Source organism: Pteronotus mesoamericanus, unplaced genomic scaffold (genome assembly GCF_021234165.1).
Source record: "Pteronotus mesoamericanus isolate MK-2021 breed Mesoamerican mustached bat unplaced genomic scaffold, CSHL_Meso_final contig_25, whole genome shotgun sequence".
NCBI classification, from domain to species: domain Eukaryota; kingdom Metazoa; phylum Chordata; class Mammalia; order Chiroptera; family Mormoopidae; genus Pteronotus; species Pteronotus mesoamericanus.
Genome location: NW_026555105.1, coordinates 24,519,578 through 24,536,695, shown reverse-complemented (window position 1 = coordinate 24,536,695; position 17,118 = coordinate 24,519,578). Strand labels below are relative to the sequence as shown.

The window sequence follows — 17,118 nt, the reverse complement described above, 5'->3', positions numbered from 1 at the left end:
GATATGCTAGAAAACTAATCCCAAGATCAACCGTGACTGTCTATCAGCCTCCCCCTGGTCATGTGCCAAAGTTCAGATATTCCCAATTCAAGGGTAAATACTGAATAGTCTAAGTTAATGGTTTTCAAGCGTTATATTAACCTGGAGGGTTTATTAAAACACAGGTTCCTGGGCCCCACCCCCAGAGTTTCTAAGTTAGAAAATCAGGGTGGGACTAAAGATTTGTATTTAAAAAAAAATTCCCAGGTAATGGTGATGGCTTAAGGACCACCCTTTGAGAACCACTGTTCTGAGCCAATATTTCCTGATCCTTTTACACATTGCTCATCTAGATAAGTGGAAGCTGGGGCTTAGGAAGGAACAGGCTTCAGGTACACTTAGCATATTTGAGGGCTTTGGGGACCAATAACTTGACCTACCTGTAAACCACTCAGAACACAGGCAAACCTTATCAGTGACTGGTTCAAGGTGGGCTCATGGACCCCTTTTGCTTCAGCTGAGCTGAGACATGAAGTTTTGATGATGGACATTGGGGAAGAGTTTCTTGCTCATAAAAAGATGCATGGAAAAATAGTCCCTCTTCTTCACTGGGGCATTACCCTGAATGCACATTACACCTGGACCCATGGAGCCATCTTGCAACCATGATTGATGGTAGGGAGGTTGATATGTTGATGGGATAGGAGGGAAAGATGAAAAGAACTTGAGACCTTAAGGGTGTCATCAAACCTAAACCCACCTTACCTCTGGGCTTCTTGTTAGCAGACAGAACACATTTTTCTTACTTCCTTATATACTTATTCCTTCCACATAAATAGCATCTGATATTCCTTATTATTTTCAGCCAAAAGTAATCTATTTTATGTACATTTTAATCTGCTTTTGACTTAGATTTTATGAATACTTTTTCCTGTTATTTAATATTTTTCTACATTATCAAATAAAAACGTCTGCATAGCACTTGTGCTGAAATGTATTTAACAGGGGTTACTCGACACATAGGAGATTTCCAATATTTTATTATTACAAAGTATGCTGTGATAGACATCCATGTCCATAAATCTTTGCATACATCTATAATGATTTCCCGAAGATAAACTTCTCTGGGTAGATTTCTTTTTTTTTTTCAATTACACTTTACATTCAGTATTATTTTGTATTTGTTTTAGGTATACAGGATAGGGGTTAGACAATTATATACTTTACAAAGTGTTTCCCCCTGATATTTCTAGTACCCACCTGGCACCATTCATACTTACTACAATATCATTGACTATATTTCCTATGCTGTACTTTATATCCCATGACTATTTTGTAAATTCTGAGCTGTATTTTTCAATCCCTTCACCTTTTTTTTTTAATCCTCAACCAAAAACATGCTTATTGATTTTAGAGAGAAGAGAAAGCAGGGAGAGAGAAATGGAGAGATACATCGATGTGAGAGAGAAACATTGATTGGTTGTCCCGACAGGAGGTCAAACCCGCAGTCTTGGTGTATCAGGATGATGCTCTAATCAACTGAGTTACCTGGCCAGGGCCAAAACAAACTTTTATTAACTAAAGCATCTGCTCTTTGTATTGTCCTGCAATGATCTTTTAAAGCCCCCAAGGCACCTCACCTCATCCCCAGCTCAAGATGTCTTACATACCCATGTTCTCTTTCTATCTCTGAACCTCTCCTGCATGTGGGTTCTCTTCTCATGTATGCAGGATTCCCATACGTATGTATGTATTAAAATTGGTTATTTTCTCTTGCTAACCTCTCTTATGTCTAATTTGATTATTGGTTCAGCCAGACCTTGAAGGTAGAGAAAAGTTTGTTCCTCCCCCACACCACAAACACAATTATGTTTTTTATTTGCTGGCAATTTATTACATGCCATTTCATGTCTTAGAACACAGGTCCACTGAGCACCTGGAGCCCCATCAAATACTAGATATACAATGATTTCTTTTCTGTTCCCTTATACTTTCCAGTATGCAAGCTCAATGGGGGCAGGTGAGATGATTTTTTTTATCCATCATTTTGTCATTGGTGTCTACACCTTCTCCTGCTACATAGCATGTGACCAGGGAAGAGTGGCTGTGCTAACATCAGATGAGTGAGTGGTGCAGCCAACAGTTTGGGCCCAAAGACCTAAATTCCAAGTGACCTTACATAACTGGAGATCTTATCTAAAACGAAGGAAATGACATTTAATACAGACAGAATACAAACAAAGTCTAGGGGAAGTCTGAGAATGTGATATGGCTTGAAACAGATTGCAGGCTCAGTCCTACAACTAGATTAGGCCTCTTATACTAATACCTTGTGTTTGTAAAGCACTATGAAAACATTTGCAGAAAGCACGTTCAAAGTAATTATATCATTTGATCCTCACACCCCCATAAGGTGTAGATGAGGCAGACAGAATTATTTTGAGTTTGCATATTAGGAGAACTACTGGCAGGTTGGTTAAATGAGTTCTCCAAGGTCACCCGGCAAGGCAGAGATGGGGCAGTGTACCCTGTGCCTTTCCTCCAAGGCTGCATGATACATTTGTTCTAGGACCAAAGAAATACTCAAAATTAAACTTTCACATCCAGCAGTATATACATGCATCTAAAATGCACTTTCCTGGAGACAATTACTTGGATCAGTTCACCTCCTGGGGCCTGACCCTCTGTCCCAGGGTCCGTTCTAGACAGGGGCTTTATCCCACTGCTGGAGATAGGCCATATCATTTAAAATAGGGAGCACCCACCCTGACCAGGTGGCTCAGTAGGTTAAAGCATTGTTCAGATAAGCCAAGGTTATGAGTTCGATTGCTGGTCAGGGAACATGCAATAATTAACCAATGAATCCATAAGGAAGAAGAACAGCAAATCAATGTTTCTCTCTCTCTCTCCCCCTACCTTCCTTTTTCTCTCTAAAATCAATCAATTAAAAAATTAAAAAAATAAAACATGGAACACCCAGTTTACTGAACATAAACTTGTTCATTGAATTTTTTTCCTAAGTCTATTTGCATTTAATAAAATTATTTTATACTATACATATAGAAACATGCACCTATCATAAGTGTGCATATTAATGAAATGTCACAAAGTAACATAATATGCCCGGGTGCTTGGCACCCAGATTAAGGCATAGACAATGACCAGCTCCTCAGAAGACCCCGTGGACCTCTCTCTCCTTAGTCATACCCCTCAACATAGTCACAGCATCTTGAATTCTAATAGCTGGGATTAGTTTTGCTTCTTTTCTACTTTGTATAGTTACTGATGCAATGTTTCTTTTTTCCCTCAAACACTAAGTGTGCCCATGAGGTTCTAGGTTGAAATGCCTCCTTTATTGAATAAAGCTCCATTTCTTTACTCTGGTATTTAAGGCCTTTTGTGTTTTGCTTCTAATCTATGCTTCCTCCTTGGCTTCCAATTTTCCAGGAACTTGGGAGTTAATTCTGTGTCTTTCTTTTCCTTCTCATTTCACTCTCTATCTGTAGTCAGGCCATGTTGGTTCAGTCCGACAGCTGAAATTATTAAATTTTTACTGAGTATTTACTACGTGGCAGGCACTACATGAAGAGCTCTTCAATCAAGATCTCTGCCCTGGAGGAGCTGATAATTAATAAGGCAATTAGTGAGGCAGGACAGTGAGACAGAGAAACAAATAGTTTCAATATACAGTCATACCTCTGTACTCATTTGGCTTCAGAACTCGTCAGCTTCAGAACTCATCAAACCCTGTATTTGTCACATTTTGATTAGAGAGAAAAATGTTTCAGCACTCAGCACTTGCTTGAGACTTCTCGCACTTGCTAGAACTCGTATGAGTCATGATACTGCCCTGCAAGAGAAAATGCTTCAGTCAGGGGCTTGCTCAGTACTCATTGGTTTCAGCACTGGTCAGGAGTTCTGGAAGGAGTTAAAGACAAGTACTAAGGCATCACTGTAATTTCATTCTAAATATTAGAAAGTGCCCAGGATATACTCGCCCCAGGCTAGGAGTTTGGGGGAGGTTTCCCGGAGAAGCCAAGGGGAGACATAAAGGATTGGTAAGAATGATCCAAAAGAAAGGTTAAGGTGATTGGGCAGAAGAAACAATGAAGCCCCTGAAGAGCTTTGAGGGGAATGGACAAAGCCACCCTCTCTCTGTCCCCAACACCTGCATTTGAAGGGGGCAGGACAAAGAGGGGTGTGAGAAGGAGACAGAAAAAAACAGGGTCAGAGAAGTAGAACTAGTGGGAAATGCAACCATAATGCCAAGGGAGGAGACCTTTCCCCATGCAAATACACTGTCAACTGTGCCAAATGCCTCCAGAAAGTTCCAGTAAGATGCTACAGAAAAGATCCCCTGGATTGTGCAAAAGGCTAATACACCTAGGCGGTTTCAGAGGAAGACAAGGGACAGAAGCCAGATGGCCAAGGGGTAAAGGGAGGAGAGACAGGAAGAGACAGAGACTGAAGCAGAGCTGCGAAGGGAAGACAGGTGCAAGAACTGGGGCAGGAGGGGGAATACAGTTTTCAGGAAGGTGTGGTGAGAAGGAGGATAACGGAAGGAGAGAGATTAAGGGAGGGAGGTCTCACATGGATCGTGAGCCCAGAGGGGTGTGGAGAAGGCAGGTGGTGCAGAGGGAATGCACCTCTCACAAACGGTCTGCAGAAAGCAGGAAGCACGTAGGGGGAAATGGATGTACAGGGAATTTGAGGTTATTTATTGGGAGGGGGGATAAGAGATGACCCTGAATTGTACACTTAAAAATGGTTAAAATGGTAAATTTTATGTTATGTATCTTTTACCAGAATAAAAAAAGAATGTAATGCTGATACATGCTACAACATGATTGAATCTTAGAAACAATGCCAAGTGAAAAAAGCCAGTCACACATGACCAGGTATTACATTATTCTCTTTAGAAAGTGGCATTTCCCTTAATACCAAGAGATGGTATGTGGATGAAGCTCTTTCCCTCTGTTCCAAGCACTTTCTCAGAAGAATGACCTTAAGATTAGCATCATTTTGCTCTCTTCTATCTTTAAGGATCTATTAAAAGTTAGCCAGGTGTGGTGGCTCATGCCTGTAGTCCCAGCTACTGGGGAGACTGAGGCAGGAGGGTTGCTTGAGCCCAGGAGTTCTGGGCTGCAGTGCGCTATGCCGATAGGGTGTCTGTGATTAGTTTGGCATTAATAATGGTGACCTCCCTGGAGCGGAGGTGGCAGGGGCTGGGGGTGGGTTGGGGGATACTAGGTTGCCTAAGGAGGGGTGAACCAGCCCAGGTTGGAAAAATTGTGTTGGTTCTCTGTTATCCTGTAGAGACAACCCAAAGTGAGGGGAGTTATTATGATTTAGATACAGGGTCAGCAAACTCTGGCTCACAGCCTTTTTTTGGTAGAGGCTAAGGATGGTTTTAACACATGAACATTTGCAATCAATCTGATGATAAGAGACACTAACTTTGAAGTCCAATTAAGCAAAATCTAATCCCTCTCCCAATTCAATTTTTAAAAAATTAGTGGCCCTGTATTACCAAAATATTATACTCAATTATTATTATAATGTTATAAATTTCATCAATATAAATTTGTGGAAATTTGTTTTCTCTAATTCTGTATGTACCTATACGATGTCCGTGATTTTGCCTCTTGGCTCACAAAGCCTAAAATATTCACTATCTGACCCTCCATAAGAAATGTTTGTGGACCTCAGTCCTAGACTCCAGAGAGATACTGGAAATAAATATTGTAAAGAAAAGCACTATGTGAAGATGGAGTAAGCCATAAGCTACAACTATCTCTCAAAAATAACATAGCCTGGAAACGACAGAAATTTCAACCAAATTATCCAGGTCAAGAAATGATCTTGATATATTCTGCTGATTTATTTTAGAGAAATTAAGGTAGGGAGGAAAAAACCCTATTCATATCAGCTGTAATAGAAATGAAAAAGATATAAAATGAATAGGAAAATCTTCAAGTATTTTTTGACTTGATGACAATGATAAAATAATCATATAAAAGGAAGGACATTGATTGATCACTTACATATTTTTAATTTTTTAATCCTCGCCTGAGGATATGTTTATTGATTTTTAGAAAGAGGGATGAAAAGAGAGAGAATAAAACATTGATGTGAGGGAGAACCATTGATCCTGCACTCACCCTGACGGGGGATGAAACCCATGACCTACGAATGTGCCCTGACTGGGGGTCGGGGTGGGGGGGAGGAAGCAAACCCGCCACCTTTTGGTGTGTGGGAAAACACTCCAACCCACTGGGCGACCCAGCCAGGGCAAACACTTACGTATTAAAGAACTGAATGGGCACTTTATACAAATGATCTCATGTAAACCTTACAACCTTGCAAGCAAGGTTGAAGCCAGGGTCATCCCCTGACACCATAAAAAGTAATATTTTGTCTGGAAAAAAAAGAGAAGCAGTTGCAGACTAGACAGTGAAGGGAAATGTAGTCTTGAGAAATAACCCATGTTCTGTTTCTTTTTACCCCATTATTAGGTAGACTGGGAGGACCTGAAGGCTTTCCAGAAGGGGTGTGTGGTGGTCAGTTCTGTGTTTTGGGAAGATAACAAGAATGGCTGTGGGAGATAATTCTTGAGGCCAAGAGTCCAGAGAGGAGCTTTTTCAACAATCCAAGGGAGAGAAAGTAAGAGTCTGTGACAGTGAATGTGAAGAAGAGAACTTCAGGCACACTTCCCTGCTCCAGTTGGTCATAGGTGACAGACTGGACATGGAGGCTGGGGGACAAGCAGTCAAAGTCGACTTCAAAAGTTTCTGGTGGCAAAATGAGAGAATCCAGATAAGAAACAAGCCTGTAGGAGGAGAATAATGAGTTGAGTAGTGGAGATGACGTACTGAAAATTCTTGGATACTATCCAGAGGAGTTTGCCTAGAGGACAATTGGGAATGTGTGTCTAGAAGTTCAGAGAGAGATTTGGGAACCACAAGAAAATGGCTAACCTTCAGAGGAGGTTTGAGAAGGATAGAGGAGGAGAAAAGATGGAAAGAAAGGAGATAAGGAAAACTAACATTTCTAAAGGTGAGCACAGGCAACTCACACCTCTGAGAGGAAAGCGGGAGAAGTGTAGGACAGTAAGCAAGACCCAGTGATGTCACTAGGAAAGAGTTTCAAGAAGGAAGGAGGAGTTGCCCTGACCAATGTGGCTCAGTTTGTTGTACATCTTCCTGAAAAGTGAAAAGTTGCAGGTTCAATTACCAGTCAGAGCATATGCCTGGGTTTCAGGTTTGGTCCCCTGTCAGGGTGCGTATGAGAAGCAATTGATCAATGTTTTTCTCTCACATTGATGTTTCTCTCCCTCTCTCCCTCCTTCCTCTTTCTCAAAATAAATTTTAAAAATAAAAAAAAAAGGAAGGAGAAGTCAATGGAATGTTACAGAGCCATCAAAGAAGAAAAGGACCTTAAACAGGCAATTGGATTCGGCAGTTAGAAGGTCACTATTGACGTCTGAGAGCGCAGGGAGTAACGGAGAGGAGGGTGAAGGAAAAGAGGCATGAAGGCCAAATGCTGGGACCTGGGACAATGGAATTTGTTTGTTTGGTTGGTTGGTTAGAGAAAGTCTCTAATACCTGTGGAGGGAGAAGGAGACACTGAAGACTGAAGATGCAACAGTTAGCTCCCAACTTCTACTTGGCTGAGCAGGCACATAGCACTAAAAAAAAAAAAAAAAAAAAAAAAAAAAAAGTTTGGCTGGAAATCCCTCAGTGCTGTAGCAGCATGGTGGGGATGTTAGTTGTTGTACAGGGCAGTGTGAATTTTTCTCTAGGTGCCAGTCCCAGAATCTTCATCTCTTACAGTGTCCATTTTCGATGGGGACCAAAACACCTGGCTTTCCAGTGTGTATTGAATTTTACCAGCCAACTCTTACATATATATTTTAAAAGATTTTATTAATTTATTTTTAGAGAGCTGGGAAAGGAGGGAGAAAGAGAAGGAGAGAAACATTTAATGCAAGACAAACATCGATTGGTTGCCTCTTGCATGTGCCCGGACGGGGAGTCCCACCAGCGACGTTTTGGTTTGCAGGATGATGCCCAACCCACTGAGCCACACCAGTGAGGGCAAGCCGACTCATATTTTACTAATACACGTCATTAGAAACGTAAATGGGATGACGTATTATTGATTCTCAAAGACACAGACCTACACTTCCCTATTTTATAAAATTCCCACTGTTGCCGGTCACATAAACACTGAGATGTGTGATATCTGTAACATGAAGTCCCTCAGGCTGTAAAACTGGCAGGAAACTCTGATGATAAAATCTGCTCCTCCCCATGTGAGGTCAGACACCGTCTACATCCTTTGGCTCTCTCAAGAGTTGCTCGGGAACTAGTCAGTTATGATTGGGTTGCAATAGCAACCACACAGTGGTTTCAAGATGGAAGGTGCTATGACAGTGCTAATTATTAGTGTTTTTTGGAGGATGCGCGCTATGTATTTAGACAGTGTCCTACAGTGGCTTGCTGAGTGTGATCCCCAGAGAGCCACAGCATTTGCATCATCTGGGAATGCAAATTTTGGAGCTTCGTTCCAGACCTCCGCATCAGCAGACCTGGGGGGTGGGCCCAGTCGTCTGCATCTTAATAAAACACTCTAGGTGAGGCTAGGCTGCGCTAAAGGTCCAGGGCGCCGGTTATCGCCGCAGCCTTTCCGCTCAGCGGCATCACTTGGGGTATTTTAGAAACGCAGCATCTCCGACTGCAGAGCCAGCACCGAATTAGAACCTGCATTTAAGCACGATCCCCAGGGCATTCTAGTATGAGACCCCCTCGGTCTATATGACCGTGTCGGCGTAATGTAACGAGGACCTCTTCGCCTGTAAGCTAAAAAACCTGGCGGCTTAACTAGAGAAAAGGTGAAATTTTCTTAAAATATCCAACCCACTAACCCCAATGCCCCGCAAACTGCTTGATCTTCACCGAGCGCTGACAGAGCTCCCTGTGAAGCAGGGTAAAAAGGGGACACCAGGAGGGGGAGACTTCGAGAGAGCGCTCTGCATTCCAGGTGGGTCCCCAGGAGCAGGTGTGACGGTAAGGGACGAAAAGGGGGCATAGTTCCCACTCAGGGGAGGGAAATAAAAGGAAAGTGGGGGCGCGCAGAGAGCCCGGCGGGAGGTGGTGGGGGCGAGAGATCCGGGATGCCTGGTGGCGCGTTCCATGCTGAAGGGGCAGCCTCTCCCTTCGCGGGGGAGGCCGGAGGGCTGGGGTCCTGGGCGGGGAGGGAGGTGGGCCCCAGGCCGGCGCGGGGGCGGGCGGCCTCGCGGCTCCCCGCCCCCGGCCCGCCCCTCCGCGGCGCCATTTTGCAGGCGGCTGTCGCGGGGACTAGAGGCAGAAACGGCGGCGTCGGCAGCGGGCACTGCGTTGCGGAGGCGCGGCGGCAGGACGCGAGCCCAGCGAGCTGCAGCCAGGTGAGAGCAGGGCCGCCGCGCCCCTCACCCAACCCGCAGGGCTGCGCTTGCCCGGCTGGACCGCGAGGTCCCCGCTGAGTCCACGAGGCCGGCCTGGCACGGCCCCCGCGGGCTGTCACCAGCCCCCGGCGCGGCCTGCGCGCCCCAAACCCGGCCCGTCGCCGTGGGGCCCGTGGATGCCTGGCGACCTCTAGTCCCCGCCGGGCCTGGCCGGGGCCCTGGACGCTTACCGCTACCCGCCGCGAGCCCCACAGCGCGCTGTGGCCCTCAGGCCGCGCCGCGGGGAGGCAAGTGGGGTCCCCCCGGGACTAGGTTTGCCACCGCCGCCGCCTCCGCCCCGGCCCTCGGCCCGCGTGACCTGGGGTCGTATTCCGCTCGCTCCTCCGCAGGAGGTGCGTGAGGGCACCACGGCCCCCTCCTGCCCCCGGAATTCAGGGCCATCAAGAGGAGCGGCGAACGGCGGGGGTTGGAGGGTGCCGCCTTTTTCATTTTTGCTTTCTTCTCTTCTACAAAGGCTGCGCCAAGTAATTTTAGAAGCAGCTGCTCCGACCCCAGGCCCTTTCCCTATGGCTTGTACCCCGGGGGTCACCGGTTCCCCTTGTTGCCACCGTGCTGGGAATAGAAACTGACATTTTCGAGTGTGGCTAGTTTAGGGCGCAGAATTTTCTCCTTCCTTTGACTTTATATGCCCCCTTGGATGGATAGCTGACAGGAACTGGGCCTGCAGGGGGTTTTAAGCATGACTGATATGAAATTCTTGATTATCGGGGCAAAGGGTAAATGAGGGCAGCTGCAGGTTGAAGAAAGTCACTCGTAAGGGATTTCTGGGTTCCGTGGCGTTAGCAGTAGCTGCTGCTTGTATTCTGGCAGTGCTGGGAGACAGGAAGTGAAGATGCTGTCTCTGCTGACATTTGGGTCATCCAGCGCAGAGAAGGCCGAGGATGTGCGAGGAGTGGGACCGGGAGTCCCGAGACAGTGTGGTTTGAGCTGTCATTAGTTGGCCATGTGACCTCCCTCCGCCAGTTTCTTCCTCTTTAAAGCCGCAGGCTGGAACCTGGAGTGTCTGGAGCATTTTTATTTTGTTTTTGCATTTGAATGCTGTTAGGCAGGGGGCCTCACCATTTCCAGTTGTCTGCACCTGCCCTTCACCTTCTCTCTTGACTTTCCGTGCCTGGCTCCTTGAAGGTGTTTGATTCTGGTGAGATTTATAAAGGGCTTTTCAGCTCCGAATTCCTGTATTGGGTTATGGTAGACTCTATCAGGGTCACTTGTGAACCTATCACGACCGGTCTCTTTTAACTTCAAAACTTAATAGCTTTTGGGCACTGACCTGTTAAAAGGCCGGCAGTGGACTTGCACAGTGTAAGCCCTCAAGGCACACCCGCTAGTTAAAAGGAGGCAAGTGGGTGTGCCCAGCACATTACCTCTTTCACTGGGCAGCCTGCGCGTGAGCTGTCTGCTTTGTAGACTGTTTCCTTTGCCAAGATGGTTTCTTTTCTTTGAATACTAGAGCAGTTTTCTTTTGGTTTCTTTGCTTGGATTGGGGAGTGATTTTTTTTCTTTTTTTAAAGAAATTAGGTATTTCAAGAAGTTTTCATATTGACAACTTTTTTTATTTTAGATGGTTCAGTGGCAGGTGTATTTTCTGACTGTGACACAGGTAATTAAGCTGAGGTTTAATGTCTGTTAAGGTGTTTCAAAAATGCTCAGGAAAGTAGCTGTCTGGAATACTGGAGAGGGTTTTGCCAGGTGTCATGCTTCGCTCCCTAGCCTGTTTGTGTGGCAAAGTCTAGTGGACTTAGCATTGCAGAAATGAATTAGGTGGCCCAGGAGTAAGCTCATGTAGCCTTCCGTCAGTCTGTACACTAATTTGGTGCCGGGTGCTGTTGATCAAATCATTGTTGATAAAACCCAGTCTTTTTTTTTTCCCTTAAGATTTTATTTATTTATTTTTAGAGAGAGGGAAAAGGAGGGAGAAAGAGGAAAAGAAACATCGATATGCGAGAGATAATTGGTTGCCTCTCACAAGCCTCCAACTGGGGACCAGGCCAGCAACCCAGGCATGTGCTCTGATTGGGAATCAAAGCAGCGACCTTTTGGTTCTCAGGCCAGTGCTCAATCCACTGAGCCACAGCAGCCAGGGCAAAATCCATCCTTTTGGCCTCAAGGAGCCTAAGGTCTAGTCTGTTGGATTTTGGAAATTCTGAGTTGGCTATTGCCATCTTCTTCAGTGTCTCTAAAGACAAACCTGGGAACCATGCAGCACTGGTAGCTTAAGGAATTTTCCAGCTTTGGTTAAGGGAATTAAAAGTCAGCAGTTATAATTTGCAGTTATATAGTGTTTTATACTTGTTAATGAAAGCTTTTTAAAAACGTATATTTACTTAATCCTTTTCAGCTTTTTAAAATGGAAACATTTTACAATTCTTTCTTGACCTGTTTCCAGGCCTTGCCTGTAAAACTCCCAACACGCTAATCCCAAAGCCGGATAACCTCATTAATTCATTTTCACTCCCCGCTGTTCTTCCAGTTATTCTCTCTCCTCCAAGGGCTACATGTCTGGGCTTTCTTTCATTCTTTTGCTAGGGAACATTCCTTCTCCAGGGTAAGCTGTACATTGCCACCATGGGTTTTAAACAAGTCCTTCATGTGCTTTATGGCAGTCTCTTCATTTTCTCCCTGGCTTTGCGATTTCCAGCCTGTTGTTTCGTCACAGGTTCTAGATTGTTGGCTCTCCAGTAATTAAGGTCTGCTTCCAGCTTATACTTTTCATAGGCCTTTCACACATTCAGTGCATTTAATGAGACGCTGCTGTGTGACTGGCAGTGTTTTTGGTGCTCGGATGTGCATGGAGACTCCCTGCCCACATAGAGCTCACACACTGATGGGGAGGCAGACAATAAGACTTTGTGTTCTGAAGTAGACTCTGGCAGCATTGGTGGTATTAAGTGTTGGGATGGGAGCTGAACTTTTAGGAATGGTTAGGCGGGGAAGGCCTGAGTCATTGTGGAGGAAGTGAGTTCCCTGTTAGGAAACAAGCAAATGCAAAAGCCCTGAGGCAGGAGGAAGACAGCATTTATTTTGGAGGTCAGAGACAATGGGAGTTGGGTCATGCGAGGCCATGTGGCACATGGTAAAGGCCTGTGGATTTTACTTTGAGAGGGGGGTGGGGGCCATTGGAGGGTTTTGAGTTAGAGGAAGGAGGTGGACTGATTTAGCTTTTATCAGGGACATGCTGATTGTTGCTGTGTGAGAACAGACTGAAGGCAGGGAGGGCAGGGTAGGTAGCAAGACTGCCAGCTAGTGCTGGGCTGAGGGTGGCGAGTCAGACTGGGGAGATTGGGGATTGAGGATGGGGAGGTGTAGTAATCAGTGATCTTCTGAGGTGAGTCTGAGGATATTGCTGATGGACTAGATCTGAGAGGCGAGTCTGGGGACAATGCCAAGGTTTCTGACCTGAGCATCTAGAACAAAAGCAGCCATTAACTCGGATGCCTGTGGAGTAGTTTTAGGGCATGGTAAGCTGTCACACCAAACTGACATACCCAAATGCAGTGGTAAAGGAGAGGGCTGATGTGTTGGGGAGGTCCTTTTCCAGGGACAGGTAAGTCTTGGGAATGTCTTATTATCCTTTTGTCTTAATTTTTGCCTCTGGCCTCAGGCAAGTCCCTGACCTTGGGTCTAAGTGTGGCTTCTAAGGCTTTACTCCAAGGAGAGTTCTACCTACTTATTTATTAACTATTTCTTGTACTGTTTGGTGGTACATGTTATGCAGGCCTAGAATCTAAAGATAACACAAAAATCAGAAATCTGAATTTATCAAAAATGACCCTTGACCAGTTCCTAAATCCCATGAAGTGTGAGACATGATTTGCATATACACTCTATAAAGAAATACCTAAGTATTCAAGTAAAATGAATGCAGTAGTGAACAGGGGGTATAATTTCATAGAGGATCCTATTTAGTGTTCTCACTGTGTGAACTTTTCATCAACTTGAGATTGTATCTCACAGCTTCTTTCTATTTGCCATTATTTTGACTCGAATTTTTCCTTATTCATTGTTTTCTATCTGCAGCCTCAATTAGTTATTTTTTTTAAAGATTTTTAATTATTTAATTTACTTTTAGAGAAAGGGGAAGACTGAGAAAGAGAGGGAGAGAAACATCGATTGGTTGCCTATTTTACTCCCCCAACCGGGGACCTGGCTGGGAACTGAACCCATGACCTCTCAGTGCACAGATCGGCAGTCCACTGAGCCACATCAGCCAGGGCTCAATGAATTCTTAAGTGGGGAGGGACCTCTGCCTGGTCACCCCAAACCATGGCTTTCTCTGGTCAGTGGTCAGGAAAGCCTTCTTCATTCATGGGCTCTTTCCATAGGTACCTCCCAAAGTAGCTGATCTCTCAGGCTTTCTTGTTTCAGTTGTTCTGCAGCTCAGTAAGGGCCTGGTAACAGCTCATCCAACTAGAAGGCCACCTCTCTCTTTCATATGTATGTGAATCTTATAGAGTTGAGTCCTTTCATCTTCTAAGTTGAATGTGAGAGCAGTTTAAAAGATGCACTTTTTCTCCATAGGAACCTTTCCAATACAGGGACCTGTATTAGTCAATACAGGGGACCTGAAAAGACTAGACAACTCTATATGATAGGGCCAATGCAATAATGATGGCCACAGTGGGCATCAGTTATGTGCTGGGCAGTTGAGGTCATCATCATTTGTCCTGACAATCTGCAGGCAATCTGGTTCTGGTTTGTATTTTATCAGTGGAGGAACAGAGCTTGGTTAACTTCTCTAAGTTAACTCCTGGGTCTTGAATTCTGCTCTTAATGCTCCAGTAATTCATGGAGCCCTCAATGATAGAACACTATTCTTAGGTCTTGTCTGGGTTTTTAAGTTCTTGCTGGCAGAGATGCTAGCATTTTTAGGTGGGCACCAGGTGGTCTGCTGGCACTTCTTGTGTTCACTGAAGTCCTTTAATCACAGCACCTCTGTGGAGTAGTCATTACTATTCCCATTTTACAGCTGAGGATGCTGAGGTTTGGTGAGAGGGCAGTCTCTTGCCCAAGACCATAGTGCCACCAAGTGGCGGAGTCAGAGTTTGACTCTAGGCAGGTCTGATTGTCAAGCCCCGTTAGACTTGAATCATGCTGTCTGAGCCTTTCTGTTCTAGGATACTTTTCAAAGACTTGAGACTGAAGGTAGTGGTTGGGCTGGGCAAACAGGGAATGGAATTCCAGATGGAAGGAACCGCATGAGCAGAGGTGGAGAGGCATGTGAGAGTTGTTGACTATGTCAGGCTGCTTGGAAGCGAGGCTGAGGATGTGGTGAGTGGAAAGAGTATACAGAGTGTAAAGGTCCTTTGAGGCTATATTGTGGGGCTTGAATTTTATCTGGAATGCCACAGAAAGATTTCTTGAGAGGATTGTGACCTGTTAAGGTGTGGGTTGTAGAAAACTCTCCGGGACTGCTGGAGGGGTATATTGGGAGGAGGCTGAGGGCTGAAAGAGAGCAGGACTCCTCTCTCTGCCTTCCTCTTATCCCATCTGTTGTTCATTCTTGGCTACGGTGTTTGCCTCTCTGCACCCTAGCTTGAGTCCTTTGTTCCCTTACTTAGTTCCCCCATTTGTTCTTCAGGAACCTTCCACAGCCTTCCTCCCTAACACATTCACCTCTTTCACATTGCCTTTCTTTGAGGTAGCTTTTCTTTGTTCAGGCAAACACACACCACCAGCTTTAATTCAACCCACCTTAACTTTTCCATTCTGGACTGTCACTTCACAGAGGTCTCAGCATTATGACTCCTTGGCTGGTCTTCTCCCCATTTCTGATGGAAAGCACTGCTGGAAACTCAATTTCTCACACATTCTACTGAAGTTGGGATTTCAGCCTCAAATGTGGTTTGGCTTTCTTGTCCCCTTTGCAATGCAGGCTCAAATCTTTTTCTGTCTCCATAGGCAAATCACTGGTGAGGGGTACATACCTCTTCCTTGTCTCATGATAGGTATCAGAGGAGAGTTTCTTATTCAGGTCTGGGGTGGGGCCTGGTAATTTGCATTTCCAACCAGTTCCCAGGTGATGAGGATGCTGCTGTTGAGAGAACTCCCAGCACCTGTTATTGTAAATCAAGTTTTATTGGAACACAGCTGTGCTCATTCAAGAGCTCATTTGACCTGCCAGCCTAAAATATTTGCTATCTGGCCCTTTATAGAAAAAGTTTGCTTAAAAAAAAAACTGTTTATGCTTGCTTCATGGTAGTATATGTGATCAGTGCTTTATTATCAAAAGCTCTTCATATATTAAGACATTGCTTCACAAATTATTCCACAGAAGTATACTTTGGGGGAATATATGCATAGTTTGAAGGGTCAGGGAGTGTAATAAGAATGCCACCTCTTTTGTCTTCTGTTTTATCTAAAAATAATGTAAATTTCAAAATTCTATTCCAGAAACATCACTGCTTGGTTTAATATGAGACATTTTTCTTTCTTACCCTTCGCATAAAGTTGGTGCTATGAGATATGTTGTATTTGATCCTGCTTTCACTGTTTTTGAGAATATGTTATTAAGATTTGCATTTTTGGTAATGAGTTACAACTACTTGTTCTATGCTTTGAATTCAAATCTGTCAGTCTTTGTTTTTCTTGCCTTCTCTACCCCAATATTTTATAAATATTCTCCTATATTTTCTCTTGGTTTTTAAAAAATATTTGTCTACAATCAATCTATGTGTATATGAAGTAAGGATTATTTTATTCTCTTTTTATTCCAGCACCATTTATTCATTGTCATCTTTTTTAAAAAAAGATTTTATTTATATATTTTTAGAGAAGGGAAAGGAGGGAGAATAGGAGAGAAACATGATGTGTGAGAGAAACAGCGATCAGTTGCCTATCTCATGCCCCCAACTGGGGATCTAGCCTGCAACCCAGGCATGTGCCCTGCCTGGGAATCGAACAGGCAACCCTTTGGTTCGCAGGCCAGCATTCAGTCCACTGAGCCACACCAGCCAGGGCTCAAAATGACTTTTAATGTGTCATTTCATTAAATGTTTAAGTTACCTTGGAGACTCTTGTGATCTTTATAATGTTGAATTGTTTGGTTACAAATAAACTATTTGATTTATGCAGGTCTTTCATGTCTCTCATTTTTCTGGATTTTTCTTAATATATGATCTACAGGTTACTTATTTATTGCTGTTTATTTTAAAATATTTGCTACTTAGAATGAGATTATTTCCACTTGCTCCTTCCTTCCTGCCACATATACTGTTTCCTAACTTTATGTACAAAGAAGGTATACAGCTGGCAGTCTACCTTATAATTGACCACCTGTATTATTCAAGGTAGTTATGCTAACAAAATCTGTATCTTAACAAAATAAAAATTTATTTCTTGCTCATATTTTTCTAGGTGGTTCCTCCCGTAAGTGGTGAGTTGGTGAACTAGGCTCCTTCTGTCTTGTAACACAACTGATTGTGTCCTCTAAGTTCGCCATGGAACTTTGTGCTGGAAGGTGTTTTTAGGTTCCAAGATTGGAAGTAGTTGTATTTTCCTCAGTCTCTTTGCCGCATCCCAGATGCAAGGGGAGTGGGAAACTGAGTCATGTATGTGTGTCCATGAGGAAAATGAAATATCATTGTCTGCTATGCCACCTAACTAAACTGTTATTCTTGTTTTTCAGTTGATTCTCC

The 17,118-nt window shown here is 44.2% G+C and overlaps 1 protein-coding gene across 3 annotated transcripts in view; it reads left to right on the top strand.

Moving 5' to 3' along the window:
- The first annotated feature begins 9,316 nt into the window (after window positions 1-9,316).
- The window catches only part of SLC23A2 (solute carrier family 23 member 2), a 124,570-nt gene continuing 116,768 nt past the window's right edge, over window positions 9,317-17,118 (top strand). For all 3 annotated transcript variants that reach the window (XM_054574001.1, XM_054574003.1, XM_054574000.1), the window contains exon 1: window positions 9,317-9,424. The gene's annotated coding sequence lies outside the window, so the exon portion shown is untranslated. The remainder of the gene's footprint in view (window positions 9,425-17,118) is intronic.